The sequence below is a fragment of the Ammospiza caudacuta genome, chromosome 16, assembly GCF_027887145.1.
Source record: "Ammospiza caudacuta isolate bAmmCau1 chromosome 16, bAmmCau1.pri, whole genome shotgun sequence".
Lineage (NCBI taxonomy): Eukaryota > Metazoa > Chordata > Aves > Passeriformes > Passerellidae > Ammospiza > Ammospiza caudacuta.
In genome coordinates, this window is record NC_080608.1 from 2,555,963 (window position 1) to 2,579,253 (window position 23,291).

The following is a 23,291-nucleotide window of genomic DNA, read 5'->3' on the forward strand; positions in this document are numbered from 1 at the left end:
GCCAACAGCGACACCCGGAGGCGCCGCCGCGACACTGCAGCCGCCGCACGGCCGCGCTCAAGGGCGCCCGGCTTTGGGCGGGGCTCAGCGGCTGCACCGGCCCCGGGGGCTCTCCCCGACCAAAAACACCGAGAGCGGGAGCTTCTGCTTAATTCCACTGCAAGGCGTTACTATCTGAGATATGTTGGCGGGTGCTTTTAAGGAATTCTTTTCAGTCACATTGAATTGTCCGAAGAAAATATTCATGGGAAAGCAGTAAAGAATGGAATTCAGCTGCCCTTACTAAAATCACGACCCATTTACACGAGTAATAACCGACAATGCAGGAAAGACTGCAAGAGCTTTTTCGCACTTCTTCTGAATTGTCCTGTTATTATTTGGCATGAATTAATTGGAGGTATAGATCAGTCTAAAGCAATGTAAGCAACCCCTGTGCAGCGATAGCAGAATAACATTTACTCTTTTGTTTCTAACTCATTCAACTGGCTTCATCTGCATCTCCATATGTGAGCTCATGAAAATGGAAAGTGCAAAACACCTCTGAGTCCCTCATAGAGCAAAAGAATATTTTCAGTTTCCATCTTTAACTTTTTTTTGTAAAAGCCATTTAATCGACAGTTGTGACATGAGCAGGAACAATTTTTGCTAGACTTGAACATTGGAGGCATGTCCAAAATTTCTCTGGACATATTTTCCCTTTTATGACAACCCACTCTGAAATGCTTTCTCCTAAACAAAATCTCCCTTCTTTTAGTTCAAAATACTTGTCTGCTGTTCTACAACAACTGGCCGACGTAAAGAGCTCTATCGATGTTGTTGTTATCTTATTATATTTCATATTTCTGGAGTCCCATCTTAAAGTCCATACCTGTTGTTGTTATCTTATTGTATTTCATATTTCTGGAGTCCCATCTTAAAGTCTATACTTTCTTGCTGGTCCTATTATGCAGCTCCTCTCTGCAGCACAGTTCCTCATGGCTTCCATAGGGGCTCCTTCTGGGCTCTCGACCCAACCCCCTTTTATCCCAGAGCCCTTCATGAGCTACAGCTGCTACCCAACCAAGGATCCCACAGCTGTAGCTCATCCAGAGCAACAGGACCCACCTATCTAATACATAGGACTCTCACTACATATATATATTCACAAGGACTCCTTTATAACAATACATATATTCAGGCCCCTACATATCGATATTTCCGATAAACTTATTCATAAACTGCAGACAACAAAAACAAACTCAGAAAGGCCTACACAGAGGTATAATTTCTCTATGCCTCAAGACCTACATTCCTTAAGTCCTTCTGCATAACAAAAATATTCCAGCTCTCAGGCCACTTCCATGATCCTTCTGTGAAATCTAGCATGTCCATTGGGATTTTGGCCCAAGATCTCCATGCAGTTTATGCTCCCACGAAAATGAATTAGAGGGGAGGAAGAATATCCCTCAAACCTGCCAGGCAGAGTGCTTGTCATGCAGTGCAGGACACAATTCCAGCAGCAGGTGCCCATGTGCAGCTCATGGCCCACCTCATCACACACCAATAACCCAAAGCACTTCTCTGCAAAGCTCTTCCCTGTCCCCCACTCTCTGTTTCAACTGGAGATTGCCCCACCCCAGCTGCAGGACCTTGCACTTTGATCCATTTCATGATGGCTGCACGGGGCCACTTCTCCAGCCCATCCCTGGCTGCCATCTCTGCCCTGCAGTGAATCAGCTCCAATCGGTGTCAGCTGCAAATTGCCTGAAGGTGCCTCAATCCCATTGGCCATGCAGGTGCTGAACAGAACTGGGCCCAGTCAGGGCCCTGCAGGGACAGCACAAGTCACTGCTTTGCACCTGGACATGGAGCCACTGTCTGGAACTCTCTGCAGGTGACTCTCCAGCCTGTTCCTCAGCCATTTGACAGCCTCCAGCTGATTGCCCAGCAGGTTCCTCTGGGTGATGGCCTGGGGGACACTGCACACCTTCTCCCACTGGGCCCTGCTCTGTCCATGGAAACCTTGGCTGGGCTGGGTGGTCACTCTGCACTTGGACAGCTGCAGCAGAGATCATCCTGCATGATTACACCACAGACAAAATGTTCCTGGCTGAGCACACCAGGAGTGCTTGTGAAACCCTTCCTCTGTGCACCTGGAAACAGCCCAGGTGTGTGTGGGAGCTGCACCTGCACTTGGTCAGCTGGCGCAGAGGAGACCTTCCACATGAGATCAGACACCCTGAGCCTGAGCTCATCACAACAAGCAATACAGGAGTCAGAAACACATGGAAATAACATGGACAGATGCAATAACATTTTGTAGGTCTGCCTTGCTCTACAGAGGCAAGTCAAATCCCACTGGACTCCATCAGGCACAGACTGGTGTTATCTGTGACATGTGACAAGCAAGGCAATGACCCAGTTCTTCTCCAGCCTCACACACAGAGCTCCCCTCTCTGCTTTTTCTTCCATGCCAGACCACTGTAAGATTTTGCTCGTGGCCATCTCCTCACTGCTCAAATCTATCAAGAGATGATAATGCACTGCAGCCACGCCCAGAAGGGAGGGACAATTGTCTGCTCACCACCATTATGATAAGGAACTGAAGGATTCTAGAGCACACAAATGATAAACAATCTTAATAAAATATTAGCAGTCATCCAACTGAGAATGGCTCATCAAACCATTTGCTTTAATGGAATCTTCTCCCCATCCTTATCACATGCTCTGTTCCACAGAGAGGCAAAGTCTACTAAAGTCATATTTACATCTATTTCTCCCAACAGGAACAGAACACAAAGTCACTCTCATATCTCCTGCCTTCCACTCCCATTGCAACAAGAGCAAGGAATATTGGCACATCATATGTTACTAAGCAAAGCTCCATTGTTGATAATAGTATGTATAGCAAATACTGAGTAAATCAACGGAAAACAAAACAAAGCAAACAACACCCAGAAAACCTGAAATCATTAAGGAGATAAGGCAAGGAAGCATTAGAAGACAACAAAAAAAAAGAGATGCTCACAGGGAAATCTTCTAGGCCTTTATTGCAGGCCTTAAAATTCATCTCTGAGAGGACAAGGAAGTCACTGAGAACTCAATCTGCAAGTGTGAGGCCCTGAGGGCTTACAGAGCACAGCAGGATAGGGGGAGTCAGTTGAAGAATGAATCGTCTCCTCAGCAACTCTTTCTACTGCATGGCCTGTTCACCTTGCACAGTTCTGAAACCATCATTTTAAACACCTTGTGATCGGCCTTCTTCTAAAGATAAATCTTCTGACAAATTACAACAGATTCCCTTCCTGCCTCATCTGCATAGTACCCAAACAATGTTCAGTCTTAAGTGGCTGAAGTAAGGATGTCCTGAAAAACATCAGTCACGGTTTCATATTTCAAAGAAATTACTTGATCTGTGAAAATGAGCTGCAACCTTCTGAGAAACAAAGGCATGAATAAAAGTGGAATTACAATTCTGAAGAAACTCTATAGCACAATGTGGCCAAGAGATAAAGATAATGGAGCTTTCACACAGGATTAATTAGCTCTTCCAGCCAAAAAATATGGTTCAACATGAACAGTTTTTGTGGAAAATGTTACTCTTGGAGGACTGACATTGTCTTTCATGACAGAGACACCAGGATCAGAACAACAATGGCACTGCCTTTGGCACCAAGCATGAAATCAAACCATTTCTCTACCAAACCCACACTGAGTCCCCCATTTGCCTGGCACAGAACTCAGCTGTCACCCTCCTCACTCTGCATTCACAGCCTTCAGTTTCACCATCAACACCAACCACAATTTTGGTTCCATGTTGGCCACAGAGAAAAACAATCCTTGGGGAAACATCCATTCATGAAGTTGTATTTGTTGAATGAAATATTCAAGGTCAGGCTGGCTGGGGCTCTGAGCCACCTGCTCTGGTGGAAGATGTCCCTGCCCATGGCAGAGCAGCGAGAACAAAAGGATCCTTAAGGTCCTTTGCAACAAAACCATTCCATGATTCTCTGCTTCTACGATAATATGATTACATGTACAGCTTCAAGGGATGCATGAGAGATACAATCCCTACTGGATAATTATGTGTTTTGGAGTTTGCAAGATGGCCAGACAAATTCAGCTTTACCCCTTGGCAAAAATACAAGCAAACCAACCAACACAACCCTACCTAACCCAACCAAATTATCCAAAGGAACTGAATGAACCCAGACAAGAATGGGAAAACACCAGAAGAGTATCAATCATGGCCTCACATTGCAGATTGGGTCAACTGCAGTATATACACAACCCAGCAAACTGGACTGAAACAAATACACCGGGGCCTCACACAGGAGCTCACACCAGAGGCCCCAGGCTGTCATTTCCTTGGACACTAAGGGAATGAAAAAGCTTGGAGCCACAGCTGCGGGCAGCATCCAAGTACCAAGACAACCAAAACTGGACACAATTCATTCATTCATTTTGCATTGAATCACAGTGAACTCCAGCACGAGCCCTGTCTCTGCATACACAGACTTCTTCTCTCTGGCAAACATAACATGGAAGCAAACTCTGCATACAGACATCATTAGATGAAAGTTGTGTGCAAAATTTCTCAGAGCCCAAGCATCACAACTAAGGATATTCTGTTCCTCCCAATTATTTGAACAAGTGGGAAATCGCATATATGCCATAAATTATTACCAGCCCTGTCAAAGACCCACACATCCAAGTATCACCTCAAAGGCAACAACACCATTCTTCAGCACATGGACTCCCCAAAGTATGTGTGCCTGTCACTCTTGATGCAAAGGAATATGGAACCCAAACTAGGCCCTTTAGGTCCAAACCACACAATTGAAAATCATACGACTCCTCGTGACTCATTTGCACAAGGCCAGCAATGGACCTAGGGATCAACAAAACACATGCCATGTCTCCACCAGGACCTCCTCACACACCCAACACTCTCTTCTACCCCTTCCCGCCTCCCGTGGATAGCACAGATCATCAGAATTTAGAGAGACTCCCCAAAAGGAAAGTTACTCAACCACATCTCCTTACCATGGCTAATATTGGACTTCATATCTGAGACATGGGACAAGAAAAAAGCATTTATTACTGAGATATTTTAAGAAACTTGTCTATGGAAATGTCTCTGTCTTTTCACCTATAAACATGAAAGAACCATTTTCAGATGATCAGAAGAATGAGACAGAAAGTTAACACCTGCAGAACTGAACAGCTCACAACACTCTTCTCTGTTTATATAGCTCAGAGTAGACGACTGATGATGTTGTTTATAGGCACTGAATACACAGCAATTCCCGTGCCACATCTGTTACAAGTACAAAATAAAGCTTTGCAGTGACACCATTATGATGACAAACAAATATTTATTAAGAACCTGTCAGAACTCCCCATGCAGCTGGAATACAGATCTTCTAAACAATTCCTTGGGGAAGAAGAACCCCATATTGCTTCATCCTAGAAATAGAAGATAGGGAATGGAGGAAATCATTCCCTTGAGTCTTTCAGCAGACATCCATACACAGCTCACAGCATTCAGATTTCCAGCCCTTCACACCATCCATGGTGTCCTTACACCCAGATAGATTAAAAACGTGTGACAGTGGAAGCCCAGTTCTCCAGACCATTTCACTTCCCAGCACCAATTTCACACAGCCAACTGCACATCTCTGTGCTATGGAAGCTACACTTGCTGCTCACTGGAGTTCTGTGAAGGGACTTCATAGGTCTCAAAGGAAAAGCCGAGCACTCTTCCAAGAGACACAGAGTCAATGAATATCTTCTCACAGAGAATTATGCCCACCTTGTATCTCCCACTACACCTTGAATCTCCCCATCCAGGCAATTCTCTTGCCATGATAAATATTTTCGAGCCAAGGCTCATCCAGCTACATTTGACATAACTCTACCTTAAAATAAAATTACAAAAAAAAAAAAAAAAAAAAAAAAAAAAAAAAAAACCAAAAAAAACAAAAAAAAAACGTTCTGCCATTTCCTCCTCCACACACAGCCATCTGCAAGCTTTTCAAAGAATCACAACTTCAAGAGGATCCTTCATCCTCATAACAGATAGAAAGACATCATCAAGGACCACTTGTTGCCTGGTCCAATCCTCTCTTGGGGGCATGACGAAAGCATGGATGGAAACATTTCCTCCTGATCTCCACTATGGATCATAGTGAACGATAAAGGCTGAAAACACCGTGCACAGAGGTTCCACACAAAGCTATCAGCATTTTGTCCAAGACACATTCTATCTATCCAAGCACGTGTGCTGTTGGGAAGACGAACGAATCTACTAAAAAGTTGTATTTCTTAATAACGTGATCTATGCCTGCAGAAGAGCCAATGCTATCAGGAATACAGATTCTACACAGCAATGCTGATACAGGGGAGCAACACATGGAACAAGATCAATACCCAAATTTCCGACCTAAATACAGCCTGCCAACAGGAGACTTCTCCCTCCTTCTTCACATACTGGAACCCTGAGGAGCCACCACATTTTTACATACCGACAGCAATGGACACCACCCTTCAAAATTTCATCGAATGAAACTTTACCATGCATTTAATAAAAATCTCCTAGGCAAGCACGGGAACACGGCGGGGAAAGGGCAAGGCACTATCAGGAGAAAGCGTCGCGGAGAAAATCTGGACGGAGGAACTCACCGAGGAAGGGGCGGGGTCCGAGGGGAGGGCGCCGGCCGGGTCCTCGTCGCCGAGCAGCGGCGCGGGCTCGTCGGGCGGCGGCCGGGCCGGGAGGGTGTCGCAGCAGCTGGCGGCCGAGAAGCGCAGGTGGCTCTTGCGCGAGTCGGCCGTGAGCGACACGTCGTGCGCGTAGGACTGCAGGAAGGCGCGCACGCCGTCGATGCCCACGAAGTGCGAGACGGGCACGCCGCGCGAGGCGCCGCTGTCCGGCGGCAGCAGCTGCTGGCGGTGGCAGCGGCGCAGGCGCAGCGCCAGCAGCAGCAGCAGGAAGGCCACGAAGAGGCACGAGACGGCGGCCACGGCCAGCACGAGCCAGCGCGTCAGGCTGGCGGCCGGCTCGCCCGGCGCCGCCGCCTCGTGCGCCGCGCTGCCCAGCTCGGCCAGCAGCTCGGCCACGCTCTCGGCCAGCACCACGCTCAGCGTGGCCGTGGCCGACAGCGCCGGCCGCCCGTGGTCCCGCACCAGCACCACCAGGCTGTGGCGCGCCGCGTCGCGGGCCAGCGGCGAGCGCGCCGTGCGCACCTCGCCGCTGTGCGGCCCCACGCGGAACAGCCCCGGCTCCGTGGCCTTGGCCAGCTCGTAGGACAGCCACGCGTTCTGCCCCGCGTCCGCGTCCACCGCCACCACCTTGGCCACCAGCGCGCCTGCCTCCGACCGCCGCGGCGCCAGCTCCACGCCCGACCACGCCGCCGCCGCGGCCGCCGGCGGGTACAGCACCTGCGGCGCGTTGTCGTTCTCGTCCACGATCTGCAGCCGCACCGACACGTTGCTGCTCAGCGCCGGCGCGCCGCCGTCCTCCGCCCGCACGCACAGCTGCAGCTCGCGCAGCTGCTCGTAGTCCAAGGAGCGCAGCGCGTACAGCGCGCCCGTCTCCGCCTGCACCGACACGTACGACGACAGCGGCGCGCCCCGCACCCGCCCCTCCGCCAGCCGGTAGCGCACGCGCGCGTTCTGCCCCCAGTCCGCGTCCGTGGCGCGCACCGTCAGCACCAGCGCGCCCGCCGCGTTGTTCTCCGCCAGCCGCGCGCTGTAGCGCTCCTCCAAGAACACCGGCGCGTTGTCGTTCACGTCCAGCACCCGCAGCGCCAGCACCGCGCTGCTCTGCAGCGACGGCGACCCGCCGTCGGCCGCCCGCACCGTCACGTTGTACTCCGACACCTGCTCCCGGTCCAGCTCTCTCGCTGTCACCACACGGTAGTAGTCGTCAAAAGATTCCTCCAGTCGAAACGGGACGCCGTCGTCGAGTGAGCAGCGCACCTCACTATTAGCCCCCGAGTCCCTGTCCTTCACGTGAAGCAGGGCTACCACAGTTCCGGATGGGGCGTCCTCTGAGATCTCACTTAGTGCCGACTGCATCGAAATCTCTGGCACATTATCGTTGACGTCTTTCACAGCGATCACGACTTTTGCCGTGTCAAACAGGCCTCCCCCGTCATGTGCCTGCACCTCTAGATCGTAGGAGTCGCCTTCCTCGAAGTCCAGGCTCTGTAACAGGGTGATTGCTCCCGTGTCAGCATCCTGCTGAAAAATCTGCGAGGCTTTCTCTGTAATTTTTTCAATCGAGTATTTCACCTGACCGTATAAGCCCTCATCCGCGTCCGTGGCAGCGACAGTGACTAGTACGGAGCCCACGGGCACGTCCTCGGGCACACGCACCGTGTACTCCGCCTGGCTGAACACGGGCGCGTTGTCGTTCGCGTCCAGCACCGTCACGCGGATCCGAGCCGTGCCCGTCCGTGCCGGATCGCCGCCGTCCATCGCCCTCAGCACCAGCTCGTGAAACGCCGCCTCCTCCCGGTCCAGCGCCTTCGCCAGCACCAGCTCGGGACGCTGATCGCCGCCGGGACCCGCCTGCACGGCCAGCGAGAAGTGCTCGTCACCGCTCAGCTCGTAGCTCTGCAGAGAATTCCGACCCGAGTCCGGGTCATGAGCGTCTGGCAGGGGAAACCGCGACCCCGGGGCTGTAGTCTCGCTCACTCTCAATTCTTTTTCTACCTGTCGAAAGCTGGGCCCATTGTCATTAATGTCTGTGATTTCCACTTGGATCCCATAAACCTGCATCTGTCCCTCCACTATCAGCTCACAGCGCAGCACGCATTGTTGCACTCTCTCGCACAGCTGCTCTCTGTCGATCCTCTCCGCCGTCACTAAATGTCCCGTCTTCCCGTGCAGAACGAAATACTGTTCACTACCTTGGGAGACAACGCGGACGCCGCGGTCTCGGATCTCCGGCAGCTGCAGCCCCAGGTCCTTGGCCACGTCGCCCACGAACGAGCCCTTGGGCATCTCTTCGGGCACCGAGTAGCGCAGCTGCCCCCGCGCCGCCTCCCACGCCGCCAGCAGCACGGCCCAGAGCAGAGCTCGCTGCCGCTGGCCCCAGCGCCTCCCCGCCGCGCACATCTCGGCCGCGGCTGCTCCCCGCTGCCGCCTGCTGCTCTGGTACTCGCGCTTGCTGAGCTTTCCTAAAGGACTCTCCGCTCACCGGCCCCTGTCGTAGCCTCCTTCTCCTCCCCTCCTGCAATTATCTGCACTGTGAGGACGACCGCAGATCTCCGAGCTGCCGAACCAGGAATCCGGCGAGCGAGCGATAGAGCCGATCCACAGCGGGCGGGGCTGCCGGTAGCGCTCCGAGCTTCCTCTCGGTCAACAGCGGCGCCCGCAGCCTCCTCCCGGCACTGCAGGCACCGAGCGCTGCGCGTCTGCCTCGCTCACAGGCAGCTCGCGGGGAAAGGACAGTAGCCTCCGAAAGGTTGCGTCCCGTCCTGTGGGAACCCCCTTCCTCGGCTTTCCTACAGTCGACTTCTTAGTCGATCATCCAGCCCTGAACTAGACACATTTAATACACCTTGAGGGGTTCCATTATTTCTGCCCCCCCCCCAAAAACTTTAAGTAAATGTGATAAAAGATATTCTTAGAATATGGCATGCACAGTAATGCTCATATTATTTCCTTAGGCCCCGAAGCTCAATATCCTTCCAGCAACTGTTCAGCCTTTTAGACCAGTCCGTCTTCAGGACTTTCCCTTCACCCATTCGGCAGGTTAAAACGACTCCATGTATGCTCAGAAATAATTATGAATAATCAAAATATTTTCTCCCTGCATTCCGCACAATAAAGACAACACTAAAATTTTGGACCATATTATATTCGAGCAGCACATCCCAGGCTCTTCTGAAGAACCCTGACTTCACCTCATTCTTCAGACACCACTTTGAAATTGCTCCTCACACCTTTACACACCACAGGCTGCGCTTACGCCGGGTTCTCCTTTGTGCAGTAATTCATAAAAAGAGAGCAATGAGCCATAAAACACAATAGAATCTTTCACGTCAGAAAAGAGCGCCCATGTGATCAAGGCCAGCCTTTCTGGCTTGGGGGGAAATTTCAGAACATACAAAAAACCCAAAACGGAACGAAATACAAAAACATGACTAGAAAGAAAACTATCAGGTTTGATGATAAAGCAAGGGGAATGGAAAACTAAAACCAGAGTTTAAAACACAAAAACCAAGGATTTGGAGTTTCTTTTTGGATTTAAAGTTTGTTTTGTACTTTGTTTTCTTTCTTTAGGATTTCTGGTTCCTCTTTCGTTTTTTGAGGTTTTTTGCTTGTTTTGTTTTTCAAATCCTGAATTACCCTGTCTGGGCTGTGTAACCGTTTCTATGGCATAATTTTCTCAAAACATATTACGACACACAAGAGATGCATGAATTTTGTACTCAGGAAGCCGCACGCAAACCTGCTTTACTCTTACAATATCAAAACAACGCTTAGCAACGGCTCCTTCTTTCAGAGTTATCTATCAAGTTCAAGTATACTGCGTCGAGAAACAGCAATGAAAAAAGGTAAAGTAACGTTTTTTCTTTAAAATCAAACCACTGACGAAAACAGCAGAATGCCAGGCATAATTTGCCAGAGAAACTTAAAAGAACCTAACGTTGAAGACAAAGCAGAGTTGGACCACATCTTAAGAAAGTGGCATATCGTATAGGCTCCTACCAACAAAAACATGAGATATAATCACATAACGCCTCATGGAAATACGAAACAGCAACACCACCGCAAAAAAGAACTAACGTAAAGAGCCTCCTGCCATCACCACGCTCATGAAGAAGGCTGACAGAAAATTAGCGTGCGATATTTACACACCTGGGGTACATCGGGATTTGCGGGTGGTTCTCCCGTCAGGGCGGTACTGCCCGGACTCGGTTTCTCGCAGGAATCGCCGCCCAGAAGCTCCTCCGCCGACAGGATGGGCACCGGCGGCGGCGGCGCGGGCCAAGCGGCCTCGGGCACGGCGCGGGCGGGCGGCGGCACGCACAGGTTGTAGGAGTAGGGCAAGGTGCCCTCGCAGAAGTCGGCCGGGAAGGCGGCGCCGGCCAGCGAGAAGCGCTGCGCGCCCAGGCAGCGCAGCACGGCGGGCGGCCCGGCCCGGCGCAGCCGCGCCAGCACGGCCAGCGCCACGCTCAGCACCAAGAGCGCCGAGAGCAGCGCCAGCGCCAGCACCAGGTAGAACTGCAGCTCGGCCGCCGCCGCCGCCGCCTCGGCGCCCGCCGGCCGCTCGCTCAGCTCCGGCAGCGCCTCCTGCAAGCTCTCGGCCAGCACCACGTGCAGCGTGGCCGTGGCCGACAGCGCCGGCTGCCCGTGGTCCTTCACCACGGCCACCAGCCGCTGCTTGGCCGCGTCCCGCTCGCCCACGGCGCGCGCCGTGCGCACCTCGCCGCTGTGCAGCCCCACGCGGAACAGCGCCGGCTCCGACGCCTGCACCAGCTCGTACGACAGCCACGCGTTGCGCCCCGCGTCCGCGTCCACCGCCACCACCTTGGCCACCAGGTAGCCGGCCTCGGCCGAGCGCGGAACCACCTCGAAAGGCGCCGCCGCCGCCCCTCCCGCAGCCTCTCCCGCCGCCGGCGCGGGCCAGAGCACCCTGGGCGCGTTGTCGTTGCGGTCCAGCACGAAGACGCGCACCGTGGCCGTGGAGCTGCGCGCCGGCGAGCCGCCGTCCTGCGCCCGCACGGCCACCGTGAACTCGCGGCACTGCTCGTAGTCCAAGGAGCGCTGCGCGTACAGCGCGCCGCTCCGCGCCTCCACCGACACGAGCGGCGCCGCGCCCGCCGCGCCCGCGCTGCCGCCCGCCAGCCAGTAGCTCACGCGCCCGTTGGCGCCCGCGTCCGCGTCCCGCGCCTGCACGCGCAGCACCAGCGCGCCCGCCGCGTTGTTCTCCGCCACGTACGCGCTGTACGCCGCCTCCTCGAACACCGGCGCGTTGTCGTTCACGTCCGACACCTCCAGCACCAGCTCCCTGCTGCTCCGCAGCGCCGGCCTGCCCCGGTCCCGGGCCACCACCGACACGCGATGCTCCGACGCCTGCTCACGGTCCAGCGCGCCCGATGTCACCACCTTGTACGAGCCGCCCGACGACGCCACGATCGACAGCGGCGCCTCTCCCGATAGCTCGCACGACACCTGACCGTTCTCGCCGGAGTCTCTGTCCCGCACTTTCAGCAGGGCCACCACGGTGCCAGTCGGGGCATCCTCTGGCACTGGACTCGAGTGCAAAAGAATGGTGATCTCGGGCGCGTTGTCGTTCTCGTCCGTGATGTCGATCTGCACTTGGCAGTGATCTGTGAGCCCGCCTCCGTCCCTCGCCTCCAGACCGAAGATGTATTTACTCTTCTTCTCAAAATCGAGGGTACCTGCCATTCTGACCTCGCCGCTGTCGCTGTCGATAGTGAACAACAAAAGGACGTCGTCAGGGACGTCACCGAATGAATAGGAGACTTGCCCATTGGAGCCTACATCTGCATCCGTCGCCCGTATCTTCAGCACCAGAGACCCCACCGGCAGATTCTCTGCCACTCGCGCCTCGTATATAGATTTGCTGAACACGGGTGGGTTGTCATTGGCATCTGTCACGTTGATGCGAACCTGGATAGTCCCAGACCTTGCAGGTTCCCCGCTGTCCACAGCTGTCAGCACCAATTCAAAGGAGCTCTGCTTCTCCCGATCCAACACTCCCTCCAAAACTAATTCTGGCAGCTTGCTTCCACCTGAGTTCTCCTTTAAGGCCAAACTGAAAGATGGGTTCCTTGTGAGCTGGTAAGACAGCAGCGAGTTACTTCCTATGTCCGCATCTCGGGCCATCTCCAAAGGAAAACGAGCACCAGTAAGCGTCCATTCACCAATCTCGAGGTCCAGAACAGCCTTCCTAAAGACCGGGGAATTATCATTCACGTCCTCGATGGACACTTCGACGTGGAAAACGTTCAGCGGGTTCTGCACCAGCGCCTCGAAGCTGACAGAGCAGGTCGCCGACTCGCCGCACATCTCCTCCCGGTCCAGCCTCTCGTTCACGTACAGGTTCCCGTTCTCCTCATTCACCGTGAAGTATTGCTTCTCCTCGCTCAGCCGCAGCTTGCGCGCCGGCAGCTCGTCCGCGCTGAGCCCCAGGTCCCGCGCCAGCGGCCCCACGAGCGAGCCTCTGCCCAGCTCCTCGGCGATGGCGTAGCGGACCCGCTCGGCCGCCGCCCGGCACCACACGCACAGCAGCAGCAGCAGCAGCGCGGCCAGCAGCGCTCGCCCGCCGCCCGGCCCAAGCCTCTGCCGCCGCCTCACCGCCATTCTCTGCCCGCTGCGCTCGCCGCGCTCCTGCCTCCTGCCGCTGCCCTGTCTCCCTTCCAGCCGCTCTCGCCGCCCACAACAGACACCGCTCAAAGCCACCCACACCGCTCGGGCCGCCTCTCGCCGCCGCCGCCGCTGCTGTCGGTGCCGCTGCCGCTGCGGCCGGCGCCGGGCGAGCGAGCAGCCTGCGGGGGCAGGACGCTGCGGCGGCGGCGGCTCCAGCGGCGCTCGGCGGCGGCCAACAGCGACACCCGGAGGCGCCGCCGCGACACTGCAGCCGCCGCACGGCCGCGCTCAAGGGCGCCCGGCTTTGGGCGGGGCTCAGCGGCTGCACCGGCCCCGGGGGCTCTCCCCCACCAAAAACACCGAGAGCGGCAGCTCCTGCTTAACGAAAAGTAGGAACCCTTATGATTACAGCAGCAATATTCGCGTAATAACGACCTAATTATTTGTAACTGCAGTAAACATGGAAATATGTATTACACCTTATCAAAGATTTTTTGCCCTCTCTGGTTTGAAATGACACGAAAATCAGAAACTAAATATGTGTTCCAAAATTACAGATAGGTTCTCGCATGCGCGGTCAAAGAACTGAAGCCAAAATCTGAAAAGAAGATTGCTGAGATGCTTTACAATTTAATTGTGCTAGTGGTACCCTAGATATTGTTAGCCCATCATCTGTGCAAAACCGGTGTGAATCAAAAGGACATTTATCCAGTGATTAACAACTGCAGAAAAACCTGAAGCCCAGAAGCAATGGATGTGCTCTCAGATGAATGGCCGTGTACATACTTACCTAGCAGAGAATTAAAAAAATGCAAAGCAGTGCAGACTCTGCCCTGTGTCCATCCTTACACTGACTCTCCTTCCATCCAGAAAACCTTCTGTGCTTTTGGTGGAAACTCAAAAATTAGGCCTGCTACAATAACTGATGTAATATTTCCATTGTTTTAATTTTCCTAACCTCTAGGCAAAAGTCTCACCATCTCCCCAGTCCGTTTTAGGACTGCAAAATCAGCTGAATGGTTTTCAATGAATTCTGAAGATTCACATACAAATCCCAAACTTCATTTTGACCTCATCAGAGAGGGGGAGATCTTTCAGTGCTGTGATTTTCTGGTGCTTTATTACAACACAGCCTTTAAAATTGTTTCTCAGAGCATCTGGAAACGCACTGAGGCTTCAAGGTGCAAGCTGGCAAGGTGCAGGAATATTAAAGGACTATGAGGTCTCTCTGACTGGACTAAATGACTTTGGTAAGCAGCAGAACAACAGAAATCCTTTCCACTTATTAAATCAAAGAAGCCAAGCCAAATACCTCCCACTGCCATACGCGGGGGAATCAATGGCTACTGTGACACCTCAGGGCCTGTGCAGTGCAGGAAACCACAGAGAGCAGCACGTAGCTCTGTAGACCTCAGAGACACAAAGAGAATCCCCAGGTAAGTGGAATTGGACAGCAGCATGTTGCAGCTACCCACTGGAGTTTAGCAATTTCCATTTTCCTCACATACAACATTCTCTCTTCACTTGGTTCTCAAGGGAAGTTACTATTTCCTGCAAAGCAACTCACAAGTGGGAAAGAAACATGAACCATGGCCTTCCAGGAAACAGAGCCTGAATGGAGATCCAAGGTGGAAAATGTAATTGCCACTCTCACGAACTCTTTATCAAACTATGCACTTCCCCTCTTTTATCACATGCGCTGATCTACAAAGATGCGACTGCTCCTAAGGCAAATTTTACATGTCTTAACATGACAAAATTAGAACACTGATGTACCCCCCCCACATGTTCTCATTCCACTTCAGCTGTAATAATATGTCAATGAAAGAAAACCACACAAGCAATGCATGGATGCATTAGGAGTGTTTTCAGAGAAACTCACCAGGAAATCTCAGGCCTTTCTCTGGGTAAGGGAATTCATTCCTGAGAGCCCCTGGAACACACTGAGGTGTCAGGCTAGAAGTGAGACCTTGAAATTTTTTTCTGGATTACCAGTGTCACTTCATTTCATTAAACTCTCAAGAGCTCTCATCAGCTTTTCTACTATGGGGCCTGCTCATACCCCACAGATTCGAAGGCCCAAGTTTGTAGGCCCAACTTTCAAGGCCTAAGCTTGAGGGCCTCAGTTTGAAGGCCTGATTTTAAAGGCCCAAATTTAAATACCCAAGTTTAAAAATCTATGTTTAAAGGCCTAAATTTGAAGGTTTGTTTGAAGGCCTATGTTTGTAAGTTTTAACAAGTACCTAAGACACATGTCTAATATCTAGAGGTAAGGCACTCTAAGTAATTCCCTCTGAGGAAAAGCAAAGAAAACTGCACAGAACCATAACTACGTGATCCATATAACACCTAGGGTTATATGGCTATACCAACCCTTGAGATATTTCAGCAACTCTTCCACCAGCCCTGTCTCTGTGCATGCAGAATGCTCAGACATAACCCAACAGGGACCCCTTTGCAGACAGACACCACTGGAAGAAGTTTTCCACACAACTTCTCCTTTTGGAGAGCAGGGATCACAAAACAGGTCCACACATATGGACTCTGCTCATCACTGATGCTTGAAGAAATGTAACATGTCTAAACAGTCATAAGCAATATGCAGCTTAGCTAAAGACTCAGATCAGAATCAACTCAAAGATGTCTTCATTCTTCCTAAGCACATGGACAGTTTTGAATATCTATCACTTTGGAATCATTAATGTGAAGTTTATGCCTACATACAAAAGGTACCACTCACAGTGAAGAGCTGTTTCAGACATGACAGAGGATGAAATGAGTGACGTTCTGGCACATGCTTCAAGTAAAATGCCCCAAACCCTGTCTAATTTGCTGCTAAATTAGACTCTCCCATTCCTACAATCCTACCAATTTCAACACCCACAAAACACCAGCAGTAGCATCAACATGCAAGAACCATTAATACCATCTGAAGGTTTGCTCAAAGCTTGGAAAAGCTTGGTACAAACACACTGAAACTCTACAGCACAACAGTAACAAGGACATATAGCTGGGGAAATGACATTTCCCACAGCATTTCTTAGACACAGAACCCTGAAGCATGCACTTCCCTGGGCATTGCTTGCAGAGAAATTCATTGGAGAATTGCCATCCTTTTCTGGACATAGGAAAAGGGCACTTGGTCAAAGTGGCACAGGCGTTGGCACATCCAGATGACTGGATCACAGAATCCCACTTTGCCTGCTGAGGGGCCAGTCTCTCCCTGGGAACAATCTCTCCCTGACTGTTCACCATGAGTAGCTTACAAGTAAGATCAGTGACTCTAGAGACATTTCCAGATAGAGTTTTAGGCACACACAGGCCCACCTTTACCTGGTCATGACAAACAACTCCACAGTTAAACTATCATTCACAGAGAGCAACCATTACAGAGAGCAAACGTATGAATCCGCAGTTTGGCCATTTATAATCTGAACATATTCATTTTATGTAGTCTAGGAATGGACCATGGAAGTTAAAAACACACCTGCTTTCTCTCCAGCAGTGCTTCCTTACACACTGCACCTGCAGGAGTCTCCTGAAACTCGTTACAGATTGTTTTGTTCTCTCTGATAGTTACCATTAGCAGAGGAACTCCACTGCAAGAAAAGTTGCATAGACAACTTACTATGGCTAACATTTAACTTCTAAACATGTGTGAGAAATAAGACAACTTCTCTCATTAAAAATTTAAGGAAACACATCTATAAATGTCTTTCCCTGTCGAGTTGTAAAAATGCAAGGCATGTATCAGACAGCCAGGCAAATGCAAGAGATGTGATGCGAGATTAGCAGACACAAAGACCCATCTTAAGATCAGTGCAAAGAACAAGACAAGAAGATAACGTCTGCAGAAATGAAGGGTTGAAGCTCATCTCAGTAACAACTTTTGGAGAAAATACATAATCTAGGTATTAAAAGTGGGGATTGGAATGAATTTCCATATTGCAAAGCTTGCCTTGCGACATTTCAGATTGGAATATATGAGGCTATTAATTAAACATATTTACTATGCATTAAATACATTACAATTCATTAAATAGATTGGAATATTTAAACACACCTTTTGTCATTAGAACTTCAATAATATCTGTTTAACCACACATATTTGGGAAGGAGAGAATTGCATTGCATTAGACTACAGATCAACACTGAAAACAAATCTTATCTTATCTTTTAACAATCTTTCACACAGAGACCCCATTATTTGCATCTCCTGCCTTTAAAGCCTTGCACGTTGTGTCCCGACCTTGACAGTTTGAAAGCAGTTTCCATCAAAATACCAGATATTCATACGGTTTCCCTGCAACATGCACAAGGATAACTTAGAGCCTTCAAATAGGTATCTCTACCGCTCTGTACTAAGAGGGAAGAAATATGTCTCGGCCAAATGCATATCAGAGAAGAAACGGGAAGGAGGTGAAACACTACCTGTCCTTCAAAACCTACAAAGGCAGCTAGGATCATATGATCCAGAAACAACTTCATTTAAAAAACCCTCGAGCCAAGAGCAGTCTAACCTTATCATACATCACTCACAACCTGGAAACCCAATACACGACCACATGTCCACAGTCGTGTGGCCAGCACCTCCCAAAAAAAAGATACCTTGCCGTCCATGTAAGGAAAAATCACTCTGAAAGACACGGAAAACAGCGGAGAACCAATAGAAGAAAGAATAGCGGAGAAAAACTGGTACGGGGAGCTCACCGGTACGGAGGCGGAATCCGCGGGGAGGGCGCCGGCCGGGTCCCCGTCCCCGAGCAGCGGCGCGGGCTCGTCGGGCGGCGGCCGGGCCGGGAGGGTGTCGCAGCAGCTGGCGGCCGAGAAGCGCAGGTGGCTCTTGCGCGAGTCGGCCGTGAGCGACACGTCGTGCGCGTAGGACTGCAGGAAGGCGCGCACGCCGTCGATGCCCACGAAGTGCGAGACGGGCACGCCGCGCGAGGCGCCGCTGTCCGGCGGCAGCAGCTGCTGGCGGTGGCAGCGGCGCAGGCGCAGCGCCAGCAGCAGCAGCAGGAAGGCCACGAAGAGGCACGAGACGGCGGCCACGGCCAGCACGAGCCAGCGCGTCAGGCTGGCGGCCGGCTCGCCCGGCGCCGCCGCCTCGTGCGCCGCGCTGCCCAGCTCGGCCAGCAGCTCGGCCACGCTCTCGGCCAGCACCACGCTCAGCGTGGCCGTGGCCGACAGCGCCGGCCGCCCGTGGTCCCGCACCAGCACCACCAGGCTGTGGCGCGCCGCGTCGCGGGCCAGCGGCGAGCGCGCCGTGCGCACCTCGCCGCTGTGCGGCCCCACGCGGAACAGCCCCGGCTCCGTGGCCTTGGCCAGCTCGTAGGACAGCCACGCGTTCTGCCCCGCGTCCGCGTCCACCGCCACCACCTTGGCCACCAGCGCGCCGGCCTCCGACCGCCGCGGCGCCAGCTCCACGCCCGACCACGCCGCCGCCGCGGCCGCCGGCGGGTACAGCACCTGCGGCGCGTTGTCGTTCTCGTCCACGATCTGCAGCCGCACCGACACGTTGCTGCTCAGCGCCGGCGCGCCGCCGTCCTCCGCCCGCACGCACAGCTGCAGCTCGCGCAGCTGCTCGTAGTCCAAGGAGCGCAGCGCGTACAGCGCGCCCGTCTCCGCCTGCACCGACACGTACGACGACAGCGGCGCGCCCCGCACCCGCCCCTCCGCCAGCCGGTAGCGCACGCGCGCGTTCTGCCCCCAGTCCGCGTCCGTGGCGCGCACCGTCAGCACCAGCGCGCCCGCCGCGTTGTTCTCCGCCAGCCGCGCGCTGTAGCGCTCCTCCAAGAACACCGGCGCGTTGTCGTTCACGTCCAGCACCCGCAGCGCCAGCACCGCGCTGCTCTGCAGCGACGGCGACCCGCCGTCGGCCGCCCGCACCGTCACGTTGTACTCCGACACCTGCTCCCGGTCCAGCTCTCTCGCTGTCACCACGCGGTAGTAGCTGCCCTGCGAGCTCTGCAGCCGAAACGGGACGTCCTTATCGAGCGAGCAGCGCACCTCGCCATTAGCCCCTGAGTCCCGATCGTGCACATGTAGGAGGGCGACAACGGTCCCCGACGGAGCGTCCTCAGATATTTCGCTAATCACTGACCTCACCGAAATTTCCGGCATGTTGTCGTTTACGTCTGTGACCGAGATTGTGACTTTGGTAGTATCCAAAAGTCCTCCTCCATCATATGCCTGTACTTCTAGTTCATAGGAATTGCCTTCCTCGAAGTCAAGGCTTCTCAGTAGCCTGATCTGGCCGGTCTCATAATCCAAACGAAAAATATCTGATGCCATGTCCGACACTTTCTTCAACGAGTATTTCACGTGTCCATTCGGCCCCACGTCGGCGTCCGTGGCAGTGACAGTGACGAGAACTGAGTCCACGGGCACGTCCTCGGGCACACGCACCGTGTACTCCGCCTGGCTGAACACGGGCGCGTTGTCGTTCGCGTCCAGCACCGTCACGCGGATCCGAGCCGTGCCCGTCCGTGCCGGATCGCCGCCGTCCATCGCCCTCAGCACCAGCTCGTGAAACGCCGCCTCCTCCCGGTCCAGCGCCTTCGCCAGCACCAGCTCGGGACGCTGATCGCCGCCGGGGCCCGCCTGCACGGCCAGCGAGAAGTGCTCGTCACCGCTCAGCTCGTAGCTCTGCAGAGAATTCCGACCTGAGTCCAGGTCATGAGCGTCTGGGAGAGGAAACCGCGACCCCGGGGCTGTCGTTTCGATCATTCTCAGCTCTGTTTCTGCTTCTCTGAAGGTGGGCGCGTTGTCGTCAATATCCGTGATCTCCACTTCTATTTCATAAAATTTCATTTCCCCCTCCACTATCAGCTCACAGCGCAGCACGCATTTCTCCACCAGCCGGCACAGCTGCTCTCTGTCGATCCTCTCTGCCGTCACTAAATGTCCCGTCTTACCGTGCAGAGCGAAATACTGCGTCCTGCCTTCCGAGACAATTTGAAACCCGCGGTCGCCCAGCTCCAGCTGCTGCAGCCCCAGGTCCTTGGCCACGTCGCCCACCAACGAGCCCTTGGGCATCTCCTCGGGCACCGAGTAGCGCAGCTGCCCCCACGCCGCCTCCCGCGCCGCCAGCAGCACGGCCCAGAGCAGAGCTCGCTGCCGCCGGCCCCAGCGCCTCCCCGCCGCGCACATCTCGGCCGCCGCTCCGCCGGCACCGCAGCACCGCCGATCCAATCCCGCTGCCACTCAATGCTCTCAGCTCCTGCACCGAGCGCAGCTGCCGGTGCCTCCGCCTGGCTCCAGAATGGACCAGCACCGCGGGGACGATCGGGGACCGCAGGTTCGGGCAGAGGAGAGAGCAACCGAGTGAGCCGATCCGCAGCGGGCGGGGCTGCCGGTAGCGCTCCGAGCTTCCTCTCGCTCCTCTCGGTCAACAGCGGCGCCCGCAGCCTCCTCCCGGCACTGCAGGCACCGAGCGCTGCCCGGCGCTGCCCGCCCTGCCTCGCTCCGTCCAGGGCACGGTCGCCACCGAGATGTCGCTTTTCGTCCAGCGCCGATCTCCTGCCTCCGCATTTCTCCAGCCCATCTCTGCTTTCATCCTCCAGGGTATCACCACCGGCAGGATGGCAGAGGCATTCCGTAGGCGGTGTTCTTTAATCGCACGGGAATCTCATTATTTTATAATGCCATTATACGTAAACTAAAATGCATATTTTACCCTGTAGCTTATTATTATTTTATCCTTTTTGTTTAAAAGCACCTTCAACAACAGGCTCTCATAGAGAAAAAGGGAAGATACCATATCCCGAAGAAACAGAGCTCTCAGGTTTATTAACACAAGCGGGACGAGAGCAATTGCATGCTTCTTGATGTCAGGGAGCCAATTGTTACAGGATTCAATGACGGGTACAAATAAAGATGCATCTGAAACTCTCAAAGTAAAGTTTCATGACTTGAAATATTTGATATCCCTTCCTACTGGATGGGCCTAGTGTTTCCTTAGTGTATACAGATTTACATTTAATCAAACCACTGTAGTTTCCCGTTTTTACGAAATCAACGTCTGAAGCACTAAAGGTCGTTAGTAAACTATTCGTCTAAGTATCTCTTAATGACGGTAGGCTATGTGTTCAAGAAAATAATTATGGGACCCTAGAGCAAAAGTACAAGTCTTGAAACTGTGCTGACCACTAATCAATGCGTAAGTGGGTTTGATTCAAGTGCATAAACGCTGCTCTGGCCAATGTTCCTGATACGGGAACACCTCAAATCTCAGACGTTTATCCTAGTTAAAAAAAATTCCAAAAATTTTCTGTTCTCAATATATTTGAGATCTACTAAACCCACCAACATTATTGTGAGAAGAGGATCGAAAAATAAAAATCTCTGAAACAGAAATCTTTCAGCACTCTCACCAATGAAAGAAACAAAGATCATGAAGAGTAAAACAGAGTCAACTGCCAGCCGGGACACATAAACGAAGCCTCACTACTGCATTACCCCAAAACCGGCGACAATCTCTTTTATCACTTAGAAAAAAAAAAAAAAACTTAAAGGAATTTCCACATTCATTTTCTTATTAAATCTAATCGGGGAAAAAAACGATAACGGACGGGTTTGGTACAGCTATACACGAGTTCCAAGCACACCCTTTCCGAACATATCAGTCAGGAAAGAAATATCTCCAACACCAAATGTCAGTGCTCTCTTTATTTTTCCTCGACCCCGTCAGGCAGAATCAGCCACTCTCGTTCCACACACTACGAATCTGCTTTCCATGTTGATAACACATCCAAATTTATAGAGCTCGAGTGTTGAAGACAAAACTTCGAGCCCAAAGCTGAACCTGTGACCAAGAAACAACCAAAGGCTTCCTGCTCTGCTTGAACGGGGGATAGCCCTTTGATTAATCCAGTCCATCACGGAGAGATGACTGTGCAACTCACATAAACATGACTCCGAGAAACAAGAAGAAACAATGAAAAAGGCTGCAACTAGCCTAAAGGAGAGTTATCATGAAAACGTGTCATCTGAAGCTATTACCGAGGGAAAATGAAAACCTTCCGCCGCTACGTAAGCATACACACGACGAATACACACTGACACCAGGCAAAAACAACGCGGGGAAAAAAAAAAAAAGACTTTGCGGGAAATTTAAAAAGAGAAGAAGCTCACGCTTTACAGACCTGCAGTGCACCGGGCTCGGAGGGTGGCTCTCCCGCGACGAGGTCGTTGCTGTTCGGGCTCGGCTTGTCGCAGGAATCGCCGCCCAGAAGCTCCTTCGCCGACAGGATGGGCACCGGCGGCGGCGGCGGCCAAGCGGCCTCGGGCACGGCGCGGGCGGGCGGCGGCACGCACAGGTTGTAGGAGTAGGGCAAGGTGCCCTCGCAGAAGTCGGCCGGGAAGGCGGCGCCGGCCAGCGAGAAGCGCTGCGCGCCCAGGCAGCGCAGCACGGCGGGCGGCCCGGCCCGGCGCAGCCGCGCCAGCACGGCCAGCGCCACGCTCAGCACCAAGAGCGCCGAGAGCAGCGCCAGCGCCAGCACCAGGTAGAACTGCAGCTCGGCCGCCGCCGCCGCCGCCTCGGCGCCCGCCGGCCGCTCGCTCAGCTCCGGCAGCGCCTCCTGCAAGCTCTCGGCCAGCACCACGTGCAGCGTGGCCGTGGCCGACAGCGCCGGCTGCCCGTGGTCCTTCACCACGGCCACCAGCCGCTGCTTGGCCGCGTCCCGCTCGCCCACGGCGCGCGCCGTGCGCACCTCGCCGCTGTGCAGCCCCACGCGGAACAGCGCCGGCTCCGACGCCTGCACCAGCTCGTACGACAGCCACGCGTTGCGCCCCGCGTCCGCGTCCACCGCCACCACCTTGGCCACCAGGTAGCCGGCCTCGACCGAGCGCGGAACCACCTCGAAAGGCGCCGCCGCCGCCCCTCCCGCAGCCTCTCCAGCCGCCGGCGCGGGCCAGAGCACCCTGGGCGCGTTGTCGTTGCGGTCCAGCACGAAGACGCGCAC

The 23,291-nt window shown here is 53.4% G+C and overlaps 1 protein-coding gene across 2 annotated transcripts in view; it reads right to left on the reverse strand.

Annotated features, from left to right (window-relative positions):
- The window catches only part of LOC131565001 (protocadherin gamma-C5-like), a 229,623-nt gene that overhangs the window by 140,318 nt on the left and 66,014 nt on the right, over window positions 1-23,291 (reverse strand). The gene's annotated exons all lie outside the window — the stretch shown is intronic.